At 37.8% G+C, this 12,078-nt stretch overlaps 1 pseudogene; it reads left to right on the top strand.

The window, feature by feature from the left end:
- Nucleotides 1-12,078, top strand: part of LOC140152850 (ATP-binding cassette sub-family C member 9-like) — a 67,148-nt pseudogene that overhangs the window by 41,093 nt on the left and 13,977 nt on the right.

Raw genomic sequence — 12,078 nt, 5'->3', positions numbered from 1 at the left:
GAGGCAACATGTTGAAAATACTCCATGCCTACGGTATTCCGGAACTCATTGTTGAAGCTATTGGTAGAATGTACCAAAACACCAAGGCCAAAGTAATATCACCAGATGGAAAGACACAATTGTGTAAAATCTTAGTAGAGGTATTTTAGGGAGATACCCTTGCCCTATATCTGCCTGTGATTGTCCTCGACTTTGCACTGAGAATGGCTATTGATGGAAGTGAAGAGAAGCTAGGATTCCTCCTGGAAAAGAGAAGAAGCAGGGGAGTTGGGCCAGTTGTAGTGACAGACTTTTCTTTTGCTGATGACATAGCACTGTTGTCTAATGAAATACAACAAACACATGAACTGCTTCACAGAGTTCAGCCGCAGAAGGAACTGAAGTAAAAGAAAGTTAATATCCTGCAATAACAGGAGAGAAAGCATAAAACCAAATAAGGGGTATAGCATTAGAGAAGGTCGATGATTTTAATTATCTAGACGGTTGGATGAAAAGCACATGAAAAGGGATGTGGAGTTACGTAAAGCAGCAACATGGAGGGCGTGCAGCAAACTTAAGAAAATCTGGAAGTCAACTCTTACCAAGAGTTTCAAACTTCGAATCTTTGCTGCAACAGTGGAATCGGTGCTGCTTTATGGATGTGAAGGGTGGACAATCACCCCTAAACTTGCAAAGGGGGTGGATGGTTGTTATACCCGCATGCTAAGAACTGTTCTGAATATGCATTGGAAGGAACATATGACAAATGCAGACGGAGATCTTCCAAAAATAGGCCACAAGATCAGGGAAAAAGGAATCTGGTTTGCTAGCCATTGTTCCAGAAGTGAGAAGCCCGCATCAAAAATGGTTCATTGGATACCCAAGTACGGTAGGCGGAAACCTGGGAGACCTGCTCTGACCTACATAGACATACTCATGATACTGAAAGATGACACTTGTCTGCGGAAGCAGCAGACTTCAGGACAGCATGAAGGACAGAATGTTTTGAAAAGCTATCACAGTTCGAAGACACCACTCGAATTAAGTATGCAAGTAATCCAATTTAACGTAAAAATGTAGTTTTGTCCTTTGCCCCCTATTAATTGTGCTCATACATAATACCATCGAACATACGCCTTCTGAAGCAATTATCATGGTTATAATCATTAATGCTGTTAGGGTTAGGATTATATGGTTTGCGTGATAGATATTATTGTAAATTTATTACGGATTTACTGAGTTGGGAAAGAAACCGGAGGAAGAAAAGGGTTAGGATGACCAATATTATGAAACTGTTCCGCAAACAACACTGTGTATACTTTCATTCATCTGGGAAATGTTTTGACATAGACGACGTTGTTATCTTGGATCGGGAACCTCGTTGGTTCGAACGGGGTGTCAAAGAAGCAGTGCGAGTGGGGGCGTTAGAGTGAATCTGTCACATGGTTAGGATCGGGTCATCAAGCAACTTCCTCATCGATTGACCTCGGATGACCCTATTTCATCCACCCAGCTGAAGCCAAAAGGTTTTGGCCGCAACGTCGGTGATTCCATCTAACCAAAGTGAGTTTTTCTGGTTGACAAGATTCAATTTTATACAATTTGTTCCGAAAACGTGTATGTGTAGATGCCCCAATTATACTTTAATACACTAGTCACATAAGTGACAGTGCACGGCGAATGAACCGTAAATTCCTCCCCCGGTCAATTTTGTTTTATTTCGTGTTTAGAAAATATACATCATAAGCTATAAAATGGTATATTATTTGACTTCAAACGATATCCAGAAGCGGGGTTATGGTTTGTTGAACTTTGCTCCTTCAACAAAATGGTAGCTTTATTCTTTTCTACATGTGTCTCTTTTTCCACATTGCTGGCAATAAATATCAAACAGTCATAATTGGCGGTCATTTCAAATCATCCCCAAGTCAACGAGGTTCAAGAAAGTTTTGTCATTGATTGTTGGTAATACATACCTATACAAAATACAATGCCTGGTAACCCACCACTTGAACAGGATTTAGCCAAAGCAAACAAAGACCAGAGCTATTAAAAATTCTATAGCCATCTAAGGTAGAAGCTTATTATCCTCTTCAACCATAAGCTTATTGATTAGTGTTTGACTATCAAAATAAGATAGATGTCGCGCCAGCTAGAGGTACCGATGAATACGACCTTCATGCATATTTTACACTGTAACTCAGAATACAATTTAAGGAATTTACGGCTCATTCGTGCTGTACAGTCACATATATGGGCCTTCATTACTATGTAAGCATAATATAAACGGTGAATGCAAATATGTCATGTTTCAGCACAAGCGAACAGATTGCGTACACTACGTGAAGGGGCAGAACCATGTCAACGAGAAAACTCCTATTCTCCATGCGAATGATGGCACCAATTATGAGAGTGTTTTGACTCAACCTGACCGAGAAGCAACGCCGTTGACACGAGGATTAAAGTGTACTTATGCGCTTAAGGTATTTTGAAATCAGACAGCTACTTAAAAACAACTTGAGATTAATGAACGAAACTAGTGTCGTAAAAATTTGTCGATCTATCATGTCTATCGCTTGCAATGGGTGATTACCATTTGGGCCAATGTACTTGATCGTACCTCTCGGCTCAGTTTGCAAAATATTAGTAAATCGGTAGCCGGACCGGGTGACAGTTTTATTTAATGAACATAAGTATATGTGTATGCTTGTACTTGATTCCAGATTGTAAATGGAGATTTCACGTGGGGTAGTGACAATTCTGCACCAGTTCTCAAAGCCATCAATTTGGAGATACCCTATGGTAAGAGTCGAACGCCTATATGATTTGTTTATGAATACATCAGCATACAGCATCAACACCAGGTAAATAATGATTTTAGTACAGGCGGGAAACTTACCAATAGAAATACGCCCTGTATCGAATCACTTGTATCTGCTATCACACCACTAATCGCCAGTTACAAAATAGAGTTGACTTTCCCTTCTAGTCAATGATAACTACCCTATTGTTAGTAACGACCAAACATAATAAAAAATCATATAGTTGAGGGGACAATAAAATAAGCAGTGTCTCACTGTCTCTGAACGAACGATTCCTGAACGATTAGACTACATGGTTGCAATGAGATGATTTGAAGTGACCGCTCGCGCTCTTTTCCTTTCTAGGTGGGCTAGGGGAATTCGGCTAGCCCAATTGTGCATGACGTAGAGTGGCGTATCTGCTATTTGATATTTAGACTAATATCTCCCGTTATTTTTGGTTTTTCTATAAAAACCAATTGAATACATGAATACAAAAGCCACCCAAGTCCATGGGAAGTGATTTTGAGAGAAAAACCTGTGTATCATTTTAATTCCTTCAGTTAGATTTACCTGGTCAATATGGTAAGTTTTACGTGCATATGAGTGGATTAACCTGTATTAGGTATGACGATTAGCATTTCAGGGACTTCGTGGGGTTCATTTTAAATTTTGGACTTGGGTGGTTTTTTGAATCATATACAAAGACAACAATGTTAGAATGAGATTACCACTAGTAAGATAATACAAAATAAAGCACACAGGTATGTATAATATTGATAAGCATTCTGCCATGTAATATAAACCACACACTTTCCTTTATTAAACCCATTTCTTGTTCAAAAGTCACTCTCTAGCAATGAATGTGTTACAACTGGACTTTTATACATACTGGATTTCAATCAATGTGTTACAAGACTCAAATCATGGAATTAGGTGATTCTTTCATACATGCTATTTTTCACATGCTCAATAGACACAGAGGATGAATTTGAGTTGTTCTTTCATACATATGACAGGCCTATGTATAGCAACAATTTCCCATGCTTAACTCAATTTGGCCAAAATATGGACTTGGGTGGCTTTTGTATTCATATATTCAATTGTAAGGCTTGCACTTGAATATATATGTTGAAAGAACATGGTAATCTTCAGTATGCGTATTGAAAACCAAGCCTGCGTATTGAAATCAAGAACTGACAAAAATACGGATTTTATATGCGCAGAACAGATGAGAGACTGCTGCGCATGTGTAGCGGAGAAGAAACATACCAGGCTGTTGTCAATAGCCTTAGTCGGAGGTCCCTCGGCCTATAGTCTAAAAACTATTAAACAGATCGGAACAACATGGCCATGCGTGGCTGTTGAAGAACTAGTGAAAACGACTTACCATCATGGGAATTTCTGCCATGAAGATATCGGGGCGATGACACTGTGCAGCATGTTCAAACCGTTACCAACTCACCATGTTACAGACCTGAAACTTTTCCTCTTTTTAGCTTATTTCCTCTTTTTTCATTCCTGAAATTTACGCATTATTTGTTATCTTCAGCCCAATTTTTTCGCTTTTTTTAGCATGAATTTGCCATATTTTCCTCTTTTTAAAAGAATTTCTGTTACAAATGGTCAGTTTTTGGTCTGATGTTATGTAATTAAGTTGATACAATGCATGTTATTTTCTTTACTACATTGAACTCATGGATATGGAATGATCTGTGAGCTGTTAAAACAAGCAGTGTTACGCAAACATTAACTTTTATGTCTTAAAATTATTATAGGCGAGCTAACGATGGTTGTAGGAGGTGTTGGCAGTGGTAAATCGTCTTTACTCTCTGCCATTCTGGGAGAAATGACAACTCTTAAAGGATCTATAACATTTGGTACAGGAAGGTAAGTTATCCGTTCAAAATCTATATGTGTTCGATTCATTTATTTAGATCCCCACCCGGGATCCTTCCATCATGTAAAATGTGTTGCAACTTCACGCATATGCAGATATCATTTGTGTGCATATTCTAATGATGCCACTATATACCTTCGTGATGTTAAATCTCTTCGTAGTGCCATTAGTATCCTTTTAAAAAGTACTCTGGTCTGAGCTTTTAGCACTTTGTCATTTTCGTATATAATTATCCTGCACTAATCGTAACCAAAATTGGACTCTAGCTTCACTACGGGAATGTATTAACCTATTACTTTCGTGTTTCAGAAATGAGGCTGATTCTCCGCCCTCCACTGGTGTTGCCTATGGAGCGCAGAAAGCGTGGCTAATGAACGCAACATTACGGGATAATGTGTTATTTGGGATCCCTTATAATCAAGGAAGGTTTGTACGTTTTCAGTTATTGTTAATGTCAATGGAACTAGTTTCCTAATATTGCTTATTCTGTAGCCTGTGGAGTAAACAAAGAAGTGTGACTATCGACCTAGTCTGTGTTGCAGACAAAAAGAAAGTGAGCTACCAATATTATGCCTAAATGTAGGAGTAGTGCCTTTGGCGCGGAACCCCTCCCGAGCGATATCCCCCACCCGAGCGGGCCTTCGGCGCGACCCCTAAGAGCGCACGTCTTCGGCAAAGAATATTCTGCCCCATCATAGAAAATGTTCGAATTTAATGATTTCATTGTTTTTAATATCTTGATCAGATATCGTAAGGTAATAGACTCTTGCGCCCTGAACCCGGACATCGACATTTTACCGGGTGGTGATATGACAGAAATCGGTGAAAAGGGAATCAACTTGAGTGGTGGCCAAAAACAACGCGTCAGTGTTGCAAGAACAATGTACTCAAACAAACACATTGTGTTGCTGGTAAGTATAAGAGTTGCTGTAGGAGTATTTTTACAAAGATAAAGAAGACTTTAATTGTCTAAAGGGTCTCTGGAGACTATAATTATCTTAAGGGTCTCTGGAGACTATAATTATCTTAAGGGTCTCTGGAGACTATAATTATCTAAAGGGTCTCTGGAGACTATAATTATCTTAAGGGTCTCTGGAGCCTATAATTATCTAAAGGGTCTCTGGAGACTATAATTATCTTAAGGGTCTCTGGAGACTATAATTATCTAAAGTGTCTCTGGAGACTATAATTATCTTAAGGGTCTCTGGAGACTATAATTATCTAAAGGGTCTCTGGAGACTATAATTATCTTAAGGGTCTCTGGAGACTATAATTATCTAAAGGGTCTCTGGAGACTAATTATCTTAAGGGTCTCTGGAGACTATAATTATCTAAAGGGTCTCTGGAGACTATAATTATTATCTTAAGGATCTCTGGAGACTCTAATTATCTTCAGGATCTCTGGAGACTATAATTATCTAAAGGGTCTCTGGACACTATAATTATCTTAAGGGTCTCTGGAGACTATAATTATCTAAAAGGTCTCTGGAGACTATAATTATCTTAAGGGTCCCTGGAGACTAATTAACTTAAGGGATTCTGGAGACTATAATTATCTAAAGGGTCTCTGGAGACTATAGTTATCTAAAAGGTCTCTGGAGACTATAATTATCTAAAGGTAGTAATTACATGTAGATTGTTTAATGATGTTTTTCTCTATGTTTATAGGATGATCCGTTGTCAGCATTAGACGTAAATGTAGGAGGTCATTTGTTTCGTGAAGGCATCAAGGGAAGGCTACGAAAAGAAAATCGGACTGTGGTTCTTGTGACTCATCAGCTGCAGTATCTTCAGCAAGCTGAGAAGGTACGTACTGTTTACGTGGTAGTGGTGTTTGAATTGGTAAATGGGATGTATTTTGTAACGCAGTACCGTCTGTTTGTGGTGCGTATTTATAAAAACGTATTTATAAATATAGTCGACGAATACTGTCTAATAAATTAAAAAAAACATACTTCTACAGACATGCTAGAAATACCATTAATATTGGTATACCATGACTTATATGAGAGACTGCTTTTAATCATATTATGAATAGTTTTTGGTTCTTGAAACTGTTTTGATTACAGATTATTATAATGAAAGAAGGGCAAATCACCTTCCAAGGAAACTTTGATGACATGGCGCGTTCAGATCCGGAGATTTACCAAAGATGGCGACAAGATGTCATTGCAGCCACTGATTCGGAATTATCTGATGGTTCGTCTGGAGAGGAGTCCACGGCGGAAGAAAGACATATTCTACGAAGGCAGGTCGCTGAGTCTCTATTGAAAACTCAAAAGGAACATAATATGAGCAAGTCTACCTTGGCTATTGAAGGTAAAGTCTGGATGTTTATTAATAGAAAATAATTTGCTGTTGACACTACTTTGCGTAATATATATTCGTGATATACCGATATGTTCAACTAGAACACATGAGTATGATCGATGCTTAAATTCCGTTTCTTTTCAGTCCCGAGCTTTAGTAGCTGTGTTTTAGACAATCCAATCAGATTTCAATATTGATTGGAATCTGTTCTGTGATAAGTCAGATTGATACAAATAATTTTAATCCCTATCAAAGTATTATAAATTATGAATACAGTATATAATAGATAATATAATTATATTTTACAGATTCATCAAAAGGCAAACTCATTCAAACAGAAGAGTTGGCTCGTGGTTCCGTTTCTGCAAATACTTATTGGTATTATGCTTGCAACATGGGGATGTTTTGGGCGATTTCATTCCCATTTGTACGTTTTATGTTAGAAACTTTCAACATAACAAGAAACTTCTGGCTTTCGGATTGGGCTGAAGCTGGACTTAACCCAAACAGAACGGTCAGTACTTGGACCTGTGATAACTTCTCAATCTCCCAATGTAAATGATCATGCTTGTTTCAGAATGTCGCTACCCTTATTTATAATATTAAACTTTCACCCTTAGAACCCCTTTCCCGAAGCTGGGATACATGTGAAATGTATTAGGCATGTGGGCTACAGCTATCAATGTGTGTGTTTCCCAGATATTAATGATCTTTACATTACTAAACATTTTAAAAGGCATGAGAAGCAAAGTGTTTTAAAAATGCTTGACCATATGTTTTCAATTTATAATTAATTAAAATTGTCATCTTTTTCGTCAAAATCTAATAACTGACTTATTAATACAACGTGAAAAAGCATATTGTGTTTATGGGTTTATTTTTGATGTTTTTTGTCAGAAATAATATGAAAAGGTAAAAATAAGTCCTATATAGTTGTGTGGCTAATTGGTCCAAATTCCAACGGCCTCAGAAGCCTTTACACCTCTACCTCTATTTTTAAAAGATTACAAAACAAACCTCATTTCTTTTGTGCCTATTGTTGCGCTATAATTTTTGAGAAAAATGCAAAAATATGCACAAAATTGGCCAGGGGTGTAGTACCACCTTAAACATATTCAAGATCACAACCAATGTTGGTAATTTCTGGCGTCGATGTTGAATTCCATATGACAGCCAGGATACTGTACCCGAGCTTTTATTTAAATTGTTGTCATTTATCAGTTTCGTTCACTCTTTTTATTCAGTGTTTATTTTTATGTGTGTATTTTTAAGGTTGGAGATATCAACCAAGAGTTCATAGGTCCGTACTTAGGAATTGTATGTGCATGTTTTGTGATGGCGATGGTCGTATCTATTTGCCTTCTGTTTTCTACATGGAATGCTGCAAAGGCTGTGTACTCGCGAATGCTGAGAAATATCACAAAAGCACCAAACAGGTACAGTATACAAATGGCCTGCTCACGAGGGAGATGGTGAGTCGCCCGAATAAAGAGCAGTCTATATTTGTTTTATACACCTCATACATATATTTTGGCATCTGATTGATTAAAAGCATTTTTGTATTCAGCTACAGCATAGGCCAAATGACATAGTTAGACATTATTTAGAATAGTAGGCTAGGCAGATCTTGACTAGGCTTAGCCCAATAATGATTTTTAAATTGATTTTAACTTACCAAGGCCTCCTGGTGTTGACTGGGCTTGCTGTGCTCAGAATGAAACGTTCCAAACGTCCAATTTAAAAGTTAACTTCCGTGAACAAAGTTAATGTCAAACTGTAACATTTTTTATATATCCAACATTAATTCAAACAACGCCAACAGATCTGGTAACAACCAACGCAACTTATTTACTGTCCATAGTTAGCTAACTAGCGATTATAAATGTTAACAACACAGGAGCCACGGAAATGGAACTGTGAGTGTTTCTCCACTTGTCTACTTGAAGTGCTTGGAGTAATGTTGACAGGCATTATACTTGTACCAGGAGATTTTACGCTATCTCGTAGGTCTATCATGTCTAGTTGGGAAGTCTAGTCTTACCGAATATTGACCGAATGTCTTACTAATATTGACCGAGACACTCGATTGGACTCTTCACACACAAGACACAAGACACCGTGTCCTGAACGTGGTTCCACGCAACCTGTGGAGCTGTAACTCAACCATCAGGGAAACAGCCTATCAGTCACTTGTTTAACCATTACTTGAATATGCTTCAGCGGCCTGGAATCCTTGCCTTCAAAGCTGCATTTTGCTTTTTACCTCATGTTTATATGTTGTTCCTATATCAACAGTTACGACATATTTTGTGAGCAAAGATTCTGTCAAATTTGAAGGACTTCATTCAATTCCAATGTGTATTAGAATTCTTTTGTATTATATTGTTTTTCAACCAGCTATATTTAATAAATTTAACTTAAAAATAAAAAATGAGCTTATAGAATTAATTTCTGATTACAGATTGACTATAATTATTAGTTTTGGTAATTATATAAGATATCAAAGTATTTTGATACACTATTTTGTGAATAACGTGAATTTAAAGGGAAATCAGATTGAATGAAAGAAGTTTGTTTTGCGTTTTTCTCAATTTTTATTTTGCGTCATCATACATATTTTGATGCACAATATCTCCAGATTTCTAAATCCAAGTGACATGAAATTTGGCAGATTTACTCTTTGGATATTTCTTAATGTACATGTATTGTCAATTTGTTAATGTTGCTATTATACCCCTGTCCTCAGATATTAGCAATTTGCATATTAATGAGGCGGAAAATTTAGGGAATGGTCTGATTGTTTTAAATACCAAGTTTGAAGTTGATAGGTGATATCATTTGATCAGGAGAGCGCATCAAAATTTGGCCAAAATGGCCGCCATTGGCGGCCATATTGGATTCCTAATTTGCATAATATATGCGAAAATTATCGTTTTGCGCGGCATAATTCTTCCTGTATTTTCATATTCATCAATGAAAATAAGAAAAAAACTACAAATAAAATAAAAGGTTGGTTAGGATACTTCTACCTTAAAGGATTCAGATTGGTAGTATTGGTGACAACATGGGGCCAGTTGGTAAAACCTAGCCAGTTGAATCGCCACATAAGTGGTACTCTTTCTGTTTCGCTATGATAATGGGGGTGTGTGCCCGTGTGTCTAAATGTCCCGGGGTGGGTCGGATTTGTCCCATCGAGTGAGTGAGTGAGTGAGTGTGCGCCTGCTTTTTATATTCATACTATTTTCGATACTTTGTCGTTTCTCCATAGGTTTTCGACACGACACCAATCGGTAGGATACTAAATAGATTTTCAAGTGACACCCAGATTATTGATACAGTAAGCCTACAGATTTTTTTTACTATTGAATTTTACCGTGTCTAGTTGTCTGTGTCATCAAAATCGGTATGGATTTCGACAGTCTTGGACACAGACTGTTATATAGGCTGCCTAACTATTTCTAATAAAATATTTTTTAATATTGTTGACATGGTTCTTTTTAACAATTCCAGTAAAAATGTTGTTGATTACCCATATTTTTCGGTGACGTTTCACCACAACACTAGTGGTTTCATCAGACTGGCACCTCACCACATCTAAATCTTTTCTTTTATAGGCTACAGGATCCACCGTTGATGGCTTAATGAGTTGATCAAAAATGAGTGAATATGCCCCCTCGTTCTTATTCAGAGTGTCTTTTCCTTTTTGGCGTATCCAGATAGCTTCTTTCAGCCATCTGGTGGTCTTGTCAACTTCTCTTTTGATAACCTTTGAGTCATCCCAATTGATAGAATGATTAGAAGAGTCTACGTGGTCGGACATATGAATGTCTGTGATAGACGATTTTTGGCTGGCACGAGTGTATGGTTTAGTTTAAATGTTCTCCACCTCTTTTTGGTGTTCTTTAAATCGGACGCCGAAAGGACAGCCGGTTTCTCCAATATATGTACCAGCATATCCCGGTAGGGATTACATAAATCGCCTCCGCTTTTTGTTGAGGGAGAAGCTTTTCTTTGGGATAAACGAGCATGTTGCGTATTGTGCATTGTCGTTTCATAACAGTAGCGAAACTATGTTTTTTGAAATCTTGCGACACTCACTCAGTAAGGCCCTCTATATAGGGAACTGCAACCATGCCTTTTGACTTTTCACCGCCATCTTTTGGCTTTGAAGTAGGCTTTGTTTTAGAAGTAGCTCTGTCTTGTTTTACCGTCTTGATTGACCAATCAGGGTATCCGCAAAAAAATAAGGCTTCGTGAATATTTTCTCCTCTTTTTCCTTGTCCGCTTCCTCAGTTACTAAAGCATCGCTCCGGTCTAACAGAGTTCTGACCGCTCCCAACTTTAGATGTGAAGGACGGTGGGAGGAAACCTGTATATATTGATCAGTGTGCGTTTTCTTTCTATAGATGCTAAGTTTCACTAAACCGTCGAGATTCCTGGTGATAAGAGTATCAAAGAAAGGAATAGAGCCTTCTTGCTCTTGCTCGTACGTGAATTTGACACTGTTGTTAGGGATTAATGGTGTTTAAGTGATCAGTTTAGACTACCAGATGGCAGAAAGAAGCCATCTGCATAGATACGCCGAAAAGGAAAAGACACTCTGAATAAGGACGACGGGACCAATTCACTCAACAACATCTTTGACCAACTCATCACGCCCTCAACGGTCGGATTAAACCACTAGTGTAGTGGTGAAACGTCACTGAAAAATGTGAGTAATCAACAGATTTTACTGAAATTGTTAAAAAGAACCATGTCAACAGTTGAATCTAACATTCCCAATGAACTTGTTCAAAGATGTTTTAACATTGTTAGCAATTCTTGTTAATGACATGAAAAAGCAGCACAATCACGATAGGTTCAAATTTAGCAACTAAGTCTTGCGTGTTCATATTGAGACTATGATCCTTAATGGAGGAGTGATCTATACTTTATAACGCCAGCCCGACAACCAATGGCTGGAACCGTAATGTCGGGCTGTTGACTTGCTGGTAAGAAACTAGATATCAGTCTGCTTACAAAGACAAAACTACATGCCCGTCTGTCGGATAAATAAAGATCCAGTATGTCGACCAGGTATGCATTACT

The sequence above is a fragment of the Amphiura filiformis genome, chromosome 5 (genome assembly GCF_039555335.1).
Source record: "Amphiura filiformis chromosome 5, Afil_fr2py, whole genome shotgun sequence".
NCBI lineage: Eukaryota > Metazoa > Echinodermata > Ophiuroidea > Amphilepidida > Amphiuridae > Amphiura > Amphiura filiformis.
Note: the sequence above shows the minus strand (reverse complement) of the source record. Positions and strands in the feature narration are given on the sequence as shown.